At 41.6% G+C, this 17235-nt stretch overlaps 1 protein-coding gene across 1 annotated transcript in view; it reads right to left on the minus strand.

The window, feature by feature from the left end:
• Positions 1 to 13181, minus strand: part of ctcf (CCCTC-binding factor (zinc finger protein)) — an 83042-nt gene extending 69861 nt beyond the window's left edge. The window contains exon 1 of the mRNA XM_084317027.1: positions 13016 to 13181. The gene's annotated coding sequence lies outside the window, so the exon portion shown is untranslated. The remainder of the gene's footprint in view (positions 1 to 13015) is intronic.
• Between the last annotated feature and the right edge of the window lie 4054 nt (positions 13182 to 17235).

Here is a 17235-nt window from a genome sequence, read left to right on the forward strand (position 1 = left end):
TTTGAGGGAAGATGCCTCTCCTGTTTTGGGGTAATACGCCCCCCACAGACATCTAATGATTTTGAATAGACTAAGCCTAGCTAGTAGCTAATGTTAGATTTCTGAGAAAGTAAACTATCATCTAACAAAATAACACAATAGCTATGCTAAGAACTGTATTACATCGGTTTAAAAAGTATTATAATGATAAAACAATTGCTAGCACTATTATATTGCTATAGCATCGCAATAGCTTGAATTTCTTCACCTCCTGGGGTAAAAAAAGATAGTGAGAAGGCTTTTGATAAAACTGAACTCTTTTACATGATGCATTTAGCGAATGAGACAGTATTAGTTATTTTGTTAAGCTTGTTGATATATTACATTACAATATTTTACATTTCGTTCCATAATAGCAAAGCTGTAGTCTGATTTACCATCTAAATGTGTTTACTTAAGTGTACATATTATATGAATATTCAAATGATATATATTTTGAAAACACACACACACACACACACACACACACACACACACACACACACACACACACACACACACACAAAACACACACACATACACACCTTAAATGTCAGGCACATGGACAGTGGACTATGAGGTGTAATGCACAGTGAGCCTTTAGATATGTTGTGGTCTTTATAGCTGGATCAGGACTGAGCAGCCAGAATGGATGGCTTTTCCATGAAAACCCAGCCGATTCTCTTACAGAAGGTAGGCTGCCTTGATGGAAACAGACATGTGGGTTGTTAGAAACTGCACTGGGCCAAATGGGCATCAGGATCTACCAGATTATTAACACTTGTGACACGACAGCCTCCAATATATCAGATATTTTGAGAAATGCGAGTTATGTGCTTGTTATTACCAATTCAGATATAATTGTGTATCACAATATCATGATTTCATCACGTTATGTTCCATCATGAATGATCTGAGGAGAATTAACTGAATTGCCCAATTAGCAACACCCCAACAAATAGTCTAACCTAAATAGCTCCTCCTCCTGAGAATTTCCCCCTTTTTTTTGTTACATAATATAAAATTACAGATTCATACCTTCAAAATAAGCCATCAATTGTCAAATTTGAGACGATAGTTTTCAATCAATGTCCTATCAAACATTCTGGTACAGTCATTACAAATTTGCCATAGAAACTGTGCATTGGGGGAGGTTGGGTAGGTGGGGTGGGGCTGTACATTGGAGGTGGGGGGGTTGGGTAGGGGGGGGGGGGACACTGTACATTGGAGTACTGACATACATTTGACATGGAAACTGTACATTGGAGGAGGTTGGGTAGGTGGGGTGGGGTTGGGTGGGGCTGTACATTGGAATAGCCATGCTTGGTCTTTATTGTACAACTGGGTTAGGACATTTGTAGGGGCCAGTTTTGAATTGCAGTCTCCCGTAGGTGTTCTTTGAGAGTGTTTTTGAAGGTGGGTAGTGATTTACATTCCTTTACAGCTTTGGGTAGGGCGTTCCACATTGTTGTGGCATAATTGCGAAACGTGTTTAGTCCCTTGTTTGAGCCGAATCTGGGTTTTACATGATTTGTGATTTACATGACTCAGACCGGGAGTAGTCTCAGAGAGGGAGATACAGAGGAGAGATGGAGGGAGAGAGAGGGAGATAGGGAGATATAGATAGAGAGAGGGAGAGAGAGAGGGAGAGAGATATATATAGGTTAGAAAGCAACCTGGGTTCTCAGACAGACAGACAGACAGACAGACAGACAGACAGACAGACAGACAGACAGACAGACAGACAGACAGAGAGAGAGAGAGAGAGAGAGAGAGAGAGAGAGAGAGAGAGAGAGAGAGAGGCGACGTCATCTTTCCTTCACAAAGCGCATCGAACGCTGTCAACTAAAGCACCGTGTTTACTACAGCGCGGGTGCATGCGTAAGCTGTCAACTAGCGAGATGCGTTGTACTTGTTACAGAGCTGGTTACAGAGCTGGTCCACACTGCTATTATGAAATGACCCGAAATGTATGTAATTTTGTCAACTAAAGCGGTCCGTGTTTAATAATAATAATAATAATGACTTGGATTTATATAGCGCGACAGCGCGGATGAGCAAACTCGTCACACAGCAGCCAGTGATCATTCATACCTCGTATACACAGACGCACTCTGCCATACAGTAGTTAATGTTAAATAAAGCCCATTTGAATTGAGAGAGAGCGAGAGTGTGTGTATGTGTATGTAAGCTTTTTTTTTTTTATCTGAGAGAATGTCCGCGAATGTCCTCAGACTCCTCACGCAGGAGAGGAGAAACGACTGCAAAAAGTCGAGTCCCGTGGATATTATTGCAACAGATAATTCATACATTATTATGTTTAGAATTTGGATGGGGGGGTAGGCTCTGATACCAGTCTCACGCCTCTGCGGGGGTGTAAGTGTAACACCTATTCACAGCGCACAGCCGCTATTGTGTGTGTGCGCGCGTCCATGTATGTGCGTTTCGTGACGCGATTGTAGTTCTTATCGCAAATGGAGATTATTACAATCATGCCATCTAGCAAGAATTAAACGTATTTACAATTCGTATTAGGTTTAGCAAGTTGGGGGACGTATACCTTACATGTCAAAGCACTAGAAATGGCAATTTTTCTATTTTTATCGATTTCTGAAAAGATGTCCTTTTTGAGCATTTAAGAGGGATTCTAATTTCTTTTGTTGTCCGCCGACGGGTTCAAAGCTCCAGCGTGACCCCTAAGGGTTAAACAAATGGATGGGTGCACCAGATTTAGCTAGAACTTCTAGAAGCTATCATTTCCATAGATAGTCCTATAACGTTACATAGCTATTTAAGTGTATTTAGTTTATAAAGGGCAGTGTATAATGACAATCGTTTGCATTAAACAAATGGATGGGTGCACTAGATTTAGCTAGAAGCTAAACGTCCTAACGTTATAGCTATTTAATCACAATAGTGTCGCAAGTGTTTTTGCGGGTCCAGTCCACGGAACGTTGACAGAATTAGCAAAACACCTTATCACCGGAGGCATAAAAGTCATTAGGATACTGTTCTGCTCTGAATTGAGGGCTTATTGTGGAATTGTTTAGCGTGTGCACCAAACGTTCCACCCAAAAACGAAATTTCAGTCCAGATCAGGCCAAATTCTGCAATATTCCACGTTTTGCAGTTGATTCCATTTTTATTGGTTAATTCCGCGATTCCGTCCGTGATTCCGTGAACGCGGATTTCATATGGCTCTAGGTGAATGTTCGAACCCTAAAAACAGGGTTCTGGGACAGCCTTAGTGTGGTGGGGAGCAGGGTGAGGGGGGCAGGTAGTGACACAAATGTTTATTGTAAGAGAAACACTGGTACTGTTGATTTAAAGTGCATTAACTAATTGTTGAATATGCATAAGTTGCCCATGTGACTCCAAAACATTACAAGTATAGTATAGCAGGTTTTCGGCTACTCTCTCAAGTATAGTATAGCAGGTTTTCAGCTACTCTAGACTAGAGCCGACGCTTTGGATAAAAGCGTAAGCTAAATGACTAAATGTAAATGTAGAGTATTAGTATACAAGCATGTACGTGGCAAGTTTTCAGCTACTCAAGTATAGTATAGCAGGTTTTCAGCAACGTTAAAGTATAGGAGGTTTTAAGCTACTCTCAAGCCAAACAACTACCTCAAAATTCAACAAATATTTGATTCTGGTCAACCAAAAACTGCAGCAGAGTTGTGATCAGGGAAGAGGGTTTCCATTAGCTTTTTTTTTACTGGCCAATGGCCAACAAGAATATCAAATACAAATCTTGACGGCATTCGTGGTTGGTAAAATAGCTCAAATATATAGGCTATATTACAGTGACCGTGAATCAATCAGTGAATATGCAGTGTGTGGCAGCAATGGCTAGTGGAAATCCTGTCAGGGAATTCACCCCAGGAATGATAACATTTTGTACAGTTCAAAAAAGATTTGGGGATGGTCCCATCCCAGGAAATTTTCTTGAATTTGAGGGAGTTCTTCAGTTGGGGGTGAATATGTGGTAGAAAACATTATATGTTTCATCCCATTACATCTAGGGATGCTCGATATTGGCTTTTTTACCGATACCGATATTCCGATATTGTCCAACTCTTAATTTCCGATACCGATATCAACCGATACCGATATATGCAGGGTTTCCCCCCAAAAAAACTGAATAATTTCAGGTAACTAATAATTTCACTGGATGCATTCAAAAGGCTTTCTAAATGTAAGCATTATCTGTGCAAAATATGATCATTAAAAAAGTTAAAATTAACATTACATATCTCTTGTTGTTGAATTAAACCAACATGCATACTTTTGACAATAAATAAAATAATAATTGGTTCTTACTTGCTTGCCTGGGTAAATAAAGGTTAAATAAATGCGTAAAAAAAATATATTGTTTTTTTTTCCGATACCGATATTTTCCGATATCACATTTTACTGCCGATATCGGCCGATAATATCGGACATCCCTAATTACATCATTTGTACAGCGTTACTGGGCATACATTCTCTAGCAGCGTGAAGACAGAATGTTTTGTCTGTCTCTCATAACAAAATGTCTTCATTATCTTACTGTATAAAATTTGCACAGGGTTACTATTACCTATGACTCTGGGTTTCACTTCACATAGCCAGAGTAATTTTCAAGTACCTTGGAATCTCTGACATAGCTAGAGAAATAGCCAGACACCATCTCATGACTGCATTTCCACATTGTTCTCTTAGAAATGCCTGACATGACCAAACGTCTTTCTTTCCTATGTAACCTTGTGTCTTACAGTATAAACTAAAGCCCAGAGTTATTAAACACTCTGGGCTCACTTCGCACAGTTCGCAGATTGTCTTCCGCTCTCCGTCTGTATCGAATTTTTTTATACAACTTGACTCGTCCGAATTCCTACAGTTTCACTTTTTGGCTCCTTTTAAAAATGCCACAACAATAACTAGTTTGGGTTGGTTTTTTAAAGCATTATGTTTTCGATGTTGTTAGAATAAACAGAGGTTTTCTTCATCTTGTTGGTGCAACCTGTATTGTTTAGATTGTGATAAATCCCATCCCTGCTGTAGTGCTTCTGTCACCTTAGGGTTCAGGTTCTCACATAGTCAAGAAGTACAGGGTCAATACACTATGACAGACAGTCTGCAGTCCTTTGCCTCTCATAGTCCAGGTGTACCAACTGTTTGATCCACCAATCTTTGATCACACATGCCAAGTCGTATTGTACACGAACACTACAGAGAAATTGAGTGGTGCACAGACATGCCGATCTATGCCGAGCTCCTACTGCACCATTTTAGTCCACAGTCACAGACCATGTTTGGTATATCTGGACCAGTGGCGGCTCTACCACTAGGGGCGCTAGGGCGCCGACCCACCTGCTGGCCAGCTGCTGTTAAATCAGAGAAGAAGACAATAAAACTTTTTCGTTTTTGTGTTTTATAGCCCTATAAATAATATAAACATGTTTAAAATTAATAATATTTACTCATTTTAAGTATGTTTGTATTTCCAATGCACAATATAACGTTATTATCTAAATAAAAAAAACATCGTTTTCCAGAGCAGGAAGTGACATCACGTTTTTTTTTTTTTTTGTATTTCTCTGCCCGGGCTATACGCGATAGCGCTCTGAGTGCGCGTCACAGTTTGATCGCTGTCTCCGTCACAGCCAATCAGTGCATACAGCGTTGTGCGTTGAAATATGACTATTATGTTGGAATCCGAGCGCGATTTGAAGCGGTCTAGAAAGCAGCGTGAACTTCCGTGAGAATTTCCATAGCCGCATTTCGCGGAGACGCTCTCTGGTACTAGGACTGTTGTTTGTCTTAGAGCGTGCCGTGCCGTGACTGCAAGTTCTTTCTTTAGACTGTTAAGCTTAGGCACTCTTTCAAAGTTGGTTAAGGTTAGAGTTTGTCTTAGAGCATGGCGATAGAACGCCAGGTAGTTTGCAGTCTGTTCGAGCGGAAATGGACAAAGGAATGTACTTGTTGAGTGTTGTGCTAACGTCGACGAGCTCAGCTGAGCTAACACTTGGCTAACAAGCTATATGGCGGATATCAAGCTCTCCTGCCCTGACGTTTCAACTAAACAGTGAGTCTCTCTCTCTCTCTCTCTCTCTAACGTTAGTACTAGTACTAGGCTAATACAAGTCGTATTGTACACGAACACTACAGAGAAATTGAGTGGTGCACAGACATGCCAATGTAGATCTATGCCGAGCTCCTACTGCACCATTTTAGTCCACAGTCACAGACCATGTTTGGTATATCTGGACCAGTGGCGGCTCTACCACTAGGGGCGCTAGGGCGCCGACCCACCTAAATCCAAGTCATTAGGCTGGTGCGGGCTAACTGGCTATCGTTCTGGGAGCTAACGTTAGTACTAGTACTAGGCTGGTGCGGGCTAACTGGCTATCGTTCTGGCAGCTAACGTTAGTACTAGTACTAGGCTGGTGCGGGCTAACTGGCTATCGTTCTGGGAGCTAACGTTAGTACTAGTACTAGGCTGGTGCGGGCTAACTGGCTATCGTTCTGGCAGCTAACGTTAGTACTAGTACTAGGCTGGTGCGGGCTAACTGGCTATCGTTCTGGGAGCTAACGTTTGTCTTGTTTACATCAGGGTCCCAGATTTTCGATTCATATCGATAGTTTAATAGCTAGCCTTGGCTCGTTTAACAATATGCAAAATATGTGTACAGCCCTGTACTCATACTGAAGTTATTCTTGGTATATAATAGGTCTGATTGTGTAACGAATCGATTCCACGTCGCGCTGTGTGTGAGAGAGAGAAGGAGAGAGGGAGAGATCTGCCTGTGTTTGTAGACGGGCGAGTTTTGTTTCTAACTTTTCTATTTATATATTGTGTTTCAAGTTGTGAATTAGAGTCTAGACTATACTTTATTTGACTGGTTGTGTGGTGTTGTAGTAACAGCTGAGCGACTCGTTCATAAGAGCCGATTCATTGCAGTGAGCGTGTCGAATCGCTCACGTCTTGCCATGAGTGTTGCGTGGTACTGTACTGTACAAAATATTTGGTATAGCGCCCCTAGTGGCGAAGTACCCAGCGGCCGCTACTGATCTGGACTATGATCATCTAGCCTGACACCATGTCCTATGTTACCTGGAATACAAACTTGATCTCTTGCATGACTGGCTGCATCTATCTGGGGACAGAGCTGTGGGGATGGGGGAGACAACTGAGCTCTGCTGACTGTCGCCTGTTACCTGTCTCTCTGTCCCTGTCAGCCTGTAGGAGGGAGGGAGACAGGCCAGTACGGTGTATATTATAAGGACAGAGAATGGAGGGAGACAGGTTAGTACTGTGTATAAGGTCAGAGAAGGGAGGGAGACAGGTTACTACTGTATTTGAGAACAGATACAGTAGTGTGTTTAAATGTATGCACATCAGCGTTTCCGTTAGCCGGTAATTACCGGTATTTGACTGGCAAAATCTGTTGAAGTCCGACAAATTTAATCTCTCCGGTCATAGTGTCCGGTGAAAATAGTTCCCTCTGGGCACAGTTTGATTATTTGAATTGTATTTGGATGGGCTGGAGTTGGGTGGCCTATGCGATGAACGAAACAATCATTGCGTTTGTTGTCGTTGCTTCGCTCAGCGAGAGCTTGCTGCTGGATTTGCGGAAGGCATGCAGCTGCAGACCCACAGAACCCACCAGCTTTGCTGGCACAGTGCGGTCCCCAGACCTGGAAAGCTGCTCTGCGGGTCTGCAGCTGGATGCTTCTTGCAAACTAACTGCGGCGCTCGCGCTGATATTGTTGGACCGGCTGCTTGGTGGAGCAACGATGAAACGAATGTAATGAATCGTTCGTCGCATGGGCTATTTAATTTTGGCCTGTTTTGGTACGGTTCGGGTGGTCAAGTTGTGCTTGGAGGGAGTTGTTTTCACCGGACATTATGACCAGCACCAAGTCGTTGGGACTAGGTGGAGATATACATCACGCAAACCCACGATAATGTTGCCGTCTCTCTGCCAAATTTCTCAGTTCTTCGCTTGATATAATTAATACAAATGTCCAATATAACGGAATTCGTTAGCTCATAAATGTGATTATAACAGACTGCTGTTTATTAATGTCGGGCCGACTGCCCACAGACACAGGTCTATTTGATTTAAAGTCGGCAGCAGCACGGAGTCTCTGGACTTATTTTATTTGGAATATAATGACTGTATACGCAAAAGTAGCCTAGCTTTAAGTTAAAATATTATAAATCTACATGCCTTGAGGATGTCATTCTTTATATAGCCTGTTGTTTTTAAGCTCAATAAACTCTGACCGGAATTTCTCTCATTTGACCGGTAGATAAAAATCTACCGGACCCTGAGACCGGCAACAATTTTTTCTAACGGAAACCCTGATGCACATACTAGTGATGAACCGATGTGAAAATTGTGTCCGATACCGATATTAATATTGCTGTTCTGGCCGATATCTCTGTATAGAAAAAACTTTTTTACGATAAACAAATAAAGAGCTATTTTCCAAAACGCTTTTAATTTAATTTTTTACCTTTGTAACTTATTTTCAGAAATGACTGATATTTAAGAACACAAAAAATAATATATATTTTTTTTATATCGGCCCTATCTTTACATCGGAACGATACCGATGTGTAAAAAGAATGACCATATCGGCCGATATATCGTGCACCACTAGCACATACACAGCATATCCAAGATACTAACCAATATTCCAGTTAAGACCTTATTCAGGCTAGCACGTTTATAGGAGCTCATCCTGGCTATTCAAAGACTGAAGTCTGAAGAGTCCAATACTGGAATATTAATGTACAGGTCAACACACTCGGTTACCCTACAGTCTCGCCCTCTAGCCTGCACAGGGAGCCCACTCAGTCAATGTATCTACTGCTGTCAGTCAACCTGTTGGGGGGGAAAGGCTGTGATGTGGACATTGCTATTTTATTGCACTGTAACATTTTTTTTTAATCTATTCTACTATTTTATTGCACTGCACTATTTTACGTCTATTTTATCTTACTCTTTTTAAAACTGAATCAAACCATAAACAAGGTGGCCTGTTAGATCCTAATGTGAAAAACTGTGATTTTATGTCTGCACTTTACATGTGCTCATTTTATGCCTGTCTTTTCAAGTCAAGAGTCGAGTTTTTCTGTTGTGAAGCACTTTGAGCTGCAGTTTCTGTATGAAAGGTGCTATACAAATAAAGTGTATTATTATTATTATCATCAGCGAGGCAGAGCATTGTTTATTTTACATGTTACTGACAGTAAGGGGGCAGGGACCCTGATCCCTAGAATAACACAAGATAACACTGTGTTTGATGCAAACTCAGTATTTTCTCTCTCTGTGAGCATGCAAGAGGAAGGGACAGGTGAAGACATAACTTGGGCCAGACATTTAGTTGAGCTCACTCACACACCAAGCTGTTAAGGGTCTGGTAAACAAAAGGAAAGACAACCTGAAGTGGCCAATCACACCGTACAAGCCAAGGGTGTGGCCAGTTTGTGCGGGTTGGCCGATCTGTCTCAGCAGAATGAGACGCTGAAGGATGTTTCTAGTTTATTGTGTAGTAAAGCTGATGTCATGCTGAGGTGAGCCGCCATCTGTAGAGGGGACTTCCTACACTTGGAATCTCATAAACCCACCCATACCTTAACCTCATTGGACCTCAAGCCCCGCCCTTTAGTTAAGTGGCTCTATTAACGGTAGTGCTCATAGTTTTCACTGGACAGCACTGGGAACAGGGCTCTAATTGACCAAAAAACACACCTGAGAACACTGGTCAGTTGTTTACTTGCACAATGGAGACCAAACATTGAACCTCGCTCGAACATGATATAGTATAATTAATTTACTGGGCAGATGTGTGAAAGCACAAACTGTCCTAGGCCTGCACAGCACAATATGGACAAAATATCATACAGCAATTATTTACGACAGTCCGACAGATATTGAAATTGTGATGAGGGAATGGTATTTATTTTTGTTTTTATAATTTCTTTGTGTCAAAGAAGATGAGGCTATAACTTTGAACTGGATGTAGGCTATATGGTGTATCACAAACAACCAAAAAGTAAGCATGCTGAACACGTAGTTAGTTATGCAGTGATATTAACAGAAAAGTAAAACGAACTACAGTTCACTTCTACGTCTGTTCAGAGTAAGGAAACCATAACTTTATGGCTGTGTCCATCGCTGTTTCTAGACACGATGAATAAACAAGGCAGATGCTGTGAAATTTAATTATTTTACTTTTTCAAGTAATTTTCGCGTCAGGACGACAATAATATAATATTATTCATTAAATAGGTTAAAGGAAAATAATACTAGTATAAGTACCAGTTAGTTTACTTCCTCTTTGGGCAGAGAGACGTTTGACAGTGGAATGTCGTCCAACTCTCTGCATAGCTGGAATGATTATGGTCAAGCCCTAGGGTCCAAACTCCTAGTAAGGCCTAACAAAATTAATAGTTGGTTTCAGGTTGGTTGTCAGTTTGGCCATGGGTAGGTAGGGAATTTATTTTATTTTTTTATTTTATTCTTTCCCATGGCGACTATGGATAGGGAATTTCTTTATTTAATTAAAATGTTCACAACAACATGGATGCATGTACTCTGCCAGCATGTTTAATATCCATAATACTAAATGTTTGACTAAGATTTCTATGAAACTTTATTCTAAAAAAAAAAAAAAAAAATTGTTAGGCCCAATGTCATACAGGCATGGTATAGGTAGGACCACAATCTCCAGATCCATAGCTCCTGGAATGCTGGGCTCGATGAACATAGTAATAATAGTGATGATTGTCACATGATGATTGTGTAACATCTGTCTTTGTATGTTGACTTGGGTCATCAATCATGGTAGCATGAGGGGTACTGGTTGGAAATGGATCTGGCATATCGTTACAACAAGGCCTAGATCCACTCCTCCCCTCACTATATATGGCATACAACAACACACGTTGTCAAATAAACACAGCAGCTAATCGACTAGCTGTTTGATTGATTGAAAACGTTATTAACAGATTGCAGAATGGGTACAGTACAGCTCAATACATACAATTGTTAAGGGGATGCAGACCAGAGAAAGACTTTCGTCTTGTTTACATCAGGGTCCCCCATTTTCAATTCATCATAACATGACATACACAACATACAGATAGACAGTACTGCTACATCTATACATTTGACATACCAGATTTGCAAATACAGTACTGTTTGTGATACAAAAAGAGTCCAGAAAAGAGAGTATACATTTGACATAGAAACTGTACATTGGAGGAGGTTGGGTGGGGGACACTGTACAACTGTACAAGCAAAACTGTACATTGGAATATTGACAAAACCATACTTGGTCATTTACTGTACATTTACAGGGGCCAGTTTCGAATTGCAGTCTCCCGTAGGTGCTCTTTGAGAGTAGTTTTGAAAGTGGGTAGTGATTCACATTCCTTTACAGCTGTGGGTAGGGCGTTCCACATTGATGTGGCATAATTGCAAAACGCGTTTAGTCCCTTGTTTGAGCCGAATCTGGGTTGAACATGATTTGTGGAGCTCCTTCTGGTGTTGTGGTCGTGGTATTCACTGACCTTTGGGAAGTATTTTGACACGTACATGGGTACCTTAGTGGTGTAGTGTATCTTGTAGACCAGGCCCATTGCAAGTTGCTGTACTCTGTCGTCTACTCTAAGCCATCATAGGTTGTCAAAGTGGGCAGGGGTGAGGTGGGTTCTAGGAGTAAGGTCAAGCAGTAGTCTGACCAGTTTGTTTTGTGATGTTTGTAATTTACACCCACTCCTCCACACTATATATATGGCATAATACAACACACGTTGTCAAATAATAAACACAGCAGCTAATCGACTAGCTGTCGCATCGATGTACTACATCTGCAGCGGTGTATTTTTGTACCTCTCCAAACCCAGTCGTAGAGGGAGCTCTCTCTCTCTCTCTGTTCCATCTCTCTCCTATGTGGCTCTAGGTGGGTTTAGAATAAGAAGAGACAAGCGGGCGAACGGCGCAACAACAACCTCGACTAGTCCAACCGCGGCGACACAGGAGAGGAGGAGGAGGACGGATCAATGCTTTCGACTAGAGAAGACGTCGAGACTTTAGCAAGAAAGTGGGGGGGTTGTGTTGGGAGACCGTCTGCTCGGAACGCGGGGTGGTTGCGGACCCACCGGGGGTCACTGAGCAGAGAGAGCGCCTCGTCATCCTGAGCTGCTGCCGCTCGTCTGTCTGGGTCTCTGGGGCGAAGCTAACGCCTTTAGCCGCACAGGCGAGCTAGCATCACTCTGACTGGGGAGTTAGTTTCACCGCCTGGTTGCTAACTAGCTGGTCTAGCTAAAGTAATGGTTAGACGACGTTAACTTATTAAACATGATAATACGTAACTAACCCGTGAAAACAAACTTTTATAAATAACGTTACAGCCCCAAGTTTCAATGTTTGGCCTGCTGGCTGGCGCGGCTAACGTTAAGAAGCTAACAGAAAGTTTATTATTTATGTAACGTAAACAAAAAACTGTATTTCATTATTTGCAGCCATTAACGTTATACACACACGACTGGAATGAGTAATAATGGGTGTATTTTGGAGACTCCGGGTGTTATTATTAACTTAAAAGCGTGCTAACGGCGGCTAGTTCGATGCTATAATGCTAAGCTAACGGCTAGCAGCCCGCGCGCCAGTTTCCATCCTCCTCTCTAAAGACGGAAACAAAGACAGAGAAAATGGACGCCTCGGCCTAAAACTCTCTCTCTCCCAAACAGTCCAAGTGTTCCTAACCTAATGTCCCCACGACGACATATTATATTCAGTGATATTGGTAAACACATTGGGTGGAAGTGGGGCGATATGAAGGTATTTAGAGGGTTTTATTCGCGATAACGATAGAGGGAGACAAACCGCCCCCGACGCGCCGCGCGCCGGACCCCGCGTCGTGAGACACCTAGAGGCCGAGAGCAGCTCCTGCAAACCCCCTCACTGGGAGTAAAGTAGTGGTGGTACTTTACCTGCTTTCTCTCTCTGGTGTCTCTCTCGCTGAACTCGGCACAAAGCAGCAGCTAAAGTGGCCCCCGGGCCGACAACAAACACAGCCTCTTCTCCTCCTCCCTGCCGGGTGTTTTAATCTCTCTCTCTCTCTCCCGCTTCAGCAGAGGAGCCGCTCTCTCCGACACAAAATGGTTGTTGCAGTTGTGGAGCTCAGTGCGCCTGTGCGGCCGCTGGGGGGTGGTGTTGGGAGCTCCTTAGTGCGCCTGTGCGGCCGCTGGGGGGTGGTGTTGGGAGGAGCTCAGTGCGCCTGCGCTGTGCGGCCGCTGGGGGGTGGTGTCGAAGCTGCTGCTGCAGCCACCCTGATTGGCCAGGAGGGGGCGCCAACCGTTGGAATACATTGAAAGTAATTTATGAATGAATGAATGAAAACTTTATTTAACAGATTGCAGAATGGGTACAATACAGTACGGCTCAATACATACAATTGTTAAGGGGATGCAGACCACGACTGATTGATTGATTGATTGGACATTTTATTAACAGTTTGCAGAATGGGTACAGTACGGCTCAATACACACAATTGTTAAGGTGATGCAGACCAGAGAAAGACTTTCGTCTTGTTTACATCAGGGTCCCCCATTTTCAATTCATCATCATAACAATGGTGATCCAAATAAACTTAAACATATGACATACAGATAGTCTGATAGACAGTGCTGCTACATCTAGATACATTTATGACATACCAGATTTACAAATACAGTACTGTTTGTGATACAAAAACAGTCTAAAAAAGAGTATATTTGACGTAGAAACTGTACATTGGAGGAGGTTGGGTAGGTGGGGTGGGGCGGACTGTACATTGGAGGGGGGTGGGGGGTTGGGTAGACAGGGTGGGGGAAACTGTACATTGGAATATCGACAACCTTACTTGGTCCCAAGAAGAGGGTCTTGTGTATTATTGGGTTAGGACAAAACATAGATAGATGTATTGTGTTTTATATTATCTATGTTTCTGAAGGCCCCACAATGTCCGTCGTCAGTGTTGGAGAGAGATCTGATGTTATTATTCGACATGTCAGGAAATGGATAAATATTATATATATATATATATATATATATATAATTTTTAGTTTGACTTAATTTAGAATGTTATGTTTTGTTATATTGAGTGGGTTTATGTAAGAATAAGAGGGTAGGCCGTTAACCACAATTAACTATCTTTTGACATTTTTAGTTTTTAAGTTCTGGAGAGAAAAGCCTTTTTTTTGGACAGCATTTGTGTCACAATAATGAACATGCTTATATGATTTACTGGTAGCCTGTTTAATTTTTTTTTATTGTCATATTAGAGTTCTTCAATAAAATATTTATATCACTTAACGGATGCATCTGACTAATATTACTACTATTCCTTCCCTAGTAAAAATAAATAAAAGAGGGTCTCTAAAGTATGGCTTGGGACACTTTTTTTTTTTATCCACTTTTTCTCCCATTTTTCTATATTTTCTCCCATCCCAATTTCGTATCATCCAATTCAACCCTCCCCTGTCACGAACGCTGTTTCTTGCCTCCCACAAGCCGGCTGCAATGTGGACTAAGTCATACATAGCACAAGTCCCCTCCGGTACTTGAGGTAACAGCAGTCGCATTTTTTCACCTGCGCAGCTCGATCTCTCAGTGTCGAGGAGTAACGCGTGGGAGGCTCACGCTGCCCCCGACACTTCCTGATTCTACTGCGCAGGCGCACCAACCGACTTGTAGGAGTCGCTTGTTCACAACGTTCGATCCCCACCCTTCAGTTTTCCCTCCCCGTAATACGGCCAATGTGTATTACTGCGGACGACCAGCTAAACTGAAAACAATGTGGAGAGCTGGATTCGAACACGCGAATCCTAGCGTCTCCACACTGGTGGCGAGTGTCTTGCCCACTACACCACCTAGCCGCCCGGCTTGGGACACTTTTATGGGGCAAGCCACCGTTTATAGAGAATCACTCGGACCATTGACTGTCGACAGGTGCATGTTTTGGTAAGATGGTTTGGACGTCTTGTTTTTGTGTAAAGCTGCCACAGTAAATCTCAAGACCATCATGAGAGAAAACTCAATAATAAAACTTGCATTATTATACATTTTTACATTTAGGAGTTTTTGCTATTTTCCAATGCAAATTGATCCATCAAAGCTTGCGTCTGTAGTAACATCTAGCCACTGTCTTGTGAAATGCACACAAAAAATGTGACAAGAGTACTAGTATGTTTTAATTGAGTCAGGATAACGACTCAATGCGGCTCTCGGGCTGATCCACGGCTCTAGACTATCCCAGAATGTAATTTCAGAATTTTGCTCCATCATAACCCAGCAGGTAGCCTACATGTACGCAGATGCGGATTACATCACTGTTTTGAAAGTTCCACATCAGTCTCTGACTCTGTTATATGGCCTGATGTTTGCTATGTTAAACATATTCAGTGATATCGGACTTTGACTGTTATATGGCCTGATGTTAAATGTTAAACATATTCAGTGATACCACTGTCAGACTATAGCCTGGTGTTTACTATGTTATAATGTACATATTCAGTGTTATCACTGTCAGGGTGTTATATAGCCTGGTGTTTACTATGTTATAATGTACATATTCAGTGATATCACTGTCAGGGTGTTATATAGCCTGGTGTTTACTATGTTATAATGTACATATTCAGTGTTATCACTGTCAGGGTGTTATATAGCCTGGTGTTTACTATGTTATAATGTACATATTCAGTGATATCAGCCTCTGACTCTGTTATATAGCCTGATGTTAACTACCGGTATGTTATAATGTACATATTCAGTGATGTCAGTCTCTGACTCTGTTATATAGCCTGATGTTAACTACCGGTATGTTATAATGTACATATTCAGTGATGTCAGTCTCTGACTCTGTTATATAGCCTGATGTTTACTATGTTAAACATATTCAGTGATATCAGTCTCTGTTGAATGTGTCTTTTGACCACCCAGCGTTGGATCAATAAACGCGATTGATATTTGGAATGGCAATCAGGAATTGGAATAATCTTTTTGGAGAACATCTGATCTGAGGTAAGGAATCTATTTGACCAGTATTGGGATAGTCAGAGCTGTTTTCACTTATATATCAACGTGTCCCATATGTGTGTATGTGGCTGTGAGTGTATAGCTGATCAGGAAATAAGATAATGGATTTTTCAGCCCGCTTCTATAGCGTGCATAAGTACACATACTATCGATAATCTAGCATTTATTTGAAAACGATTCATAAATAGGCAGAAAAATGACAACGTGTTTTGTGTATTACAGTAAAGCGCGATTCCTGCAGAATCTTAATTTTTTTCTGAAAGTTAAAAAAAACAAGCGTTTTTCAAAATGGTATAAAAACGGAAATTAACCGATTAAAAAACAATCCGTTTCGACAATGTTGACTGCAAACAAGTCATTGATAAGTGACGGTCGTATTAGACACATAGCCATAATTTAAGATATAGTTTATGCGTTCGCAAATATGAGAGCTCTGTCATTGAATAGAGCAGTGGCATTCAACAGGGTAAATAGGACACGGAGGCTGGCACGGAAAGTGTTAAATGCAACTAATGATACAGCCGTGTGAAAATGCTGGCGGAAGCGCTTTGCGACCGATCAAAATGAGATTAGATTAATGTATTGTCATCATTATACAGAATACAGGCTACTACTCGTGACCACCTGCCGCAGCGAGTGCACCCCCCCCACACACACACGCGCTTGCAGTACTGTATTGTCTACGTGCGTAATGAATGAACGCAGTAGGCTTATATTATTCTAATGACTTGTCTTATTAAGAGATCGCAGATACTGCGCTGCATAGTACAGTCCACCAGTCCGCTGCCCGACTCTGGCGGCCTTAATATGTGTACTGTACTTACTGTATAGGGCAGAGCATATATATAGTATCTACTAAATCCTAATGAAACAAGTAATTAGAAAAATATAAGCCTACTGTTCATTCATTAGACAGGTAGGCTATTACTGGCGCACACAAGACTTATGGAATATTAATGCAGTCTATTTCCACGCGATTAGCTTTAGTTCTTATTTATTTATTTATCCACTGTCATTTGCAGTGTTGGTGTAGTAGGCTACATAGTGTATTTCAATATCTGTTTTATTGATTAATGATATATTTGAAGGAATGCAAGTTATAGCTATATCAAACAAATGTCTGTCCCATTAATCA

This window comes from Notolepis coatsorum, assembly GCF_963971535.1.
Source record: "Notolepis coatsorum genome assembly, chromosome: 6".
Taxonomy (NCBI): domain Eukaryota; kingdom Metazoa; phylum Chordata; class Actinopteri; order Aulopiformes; family Paralepididae; genus Notolepis; species Notolepis coatsorum.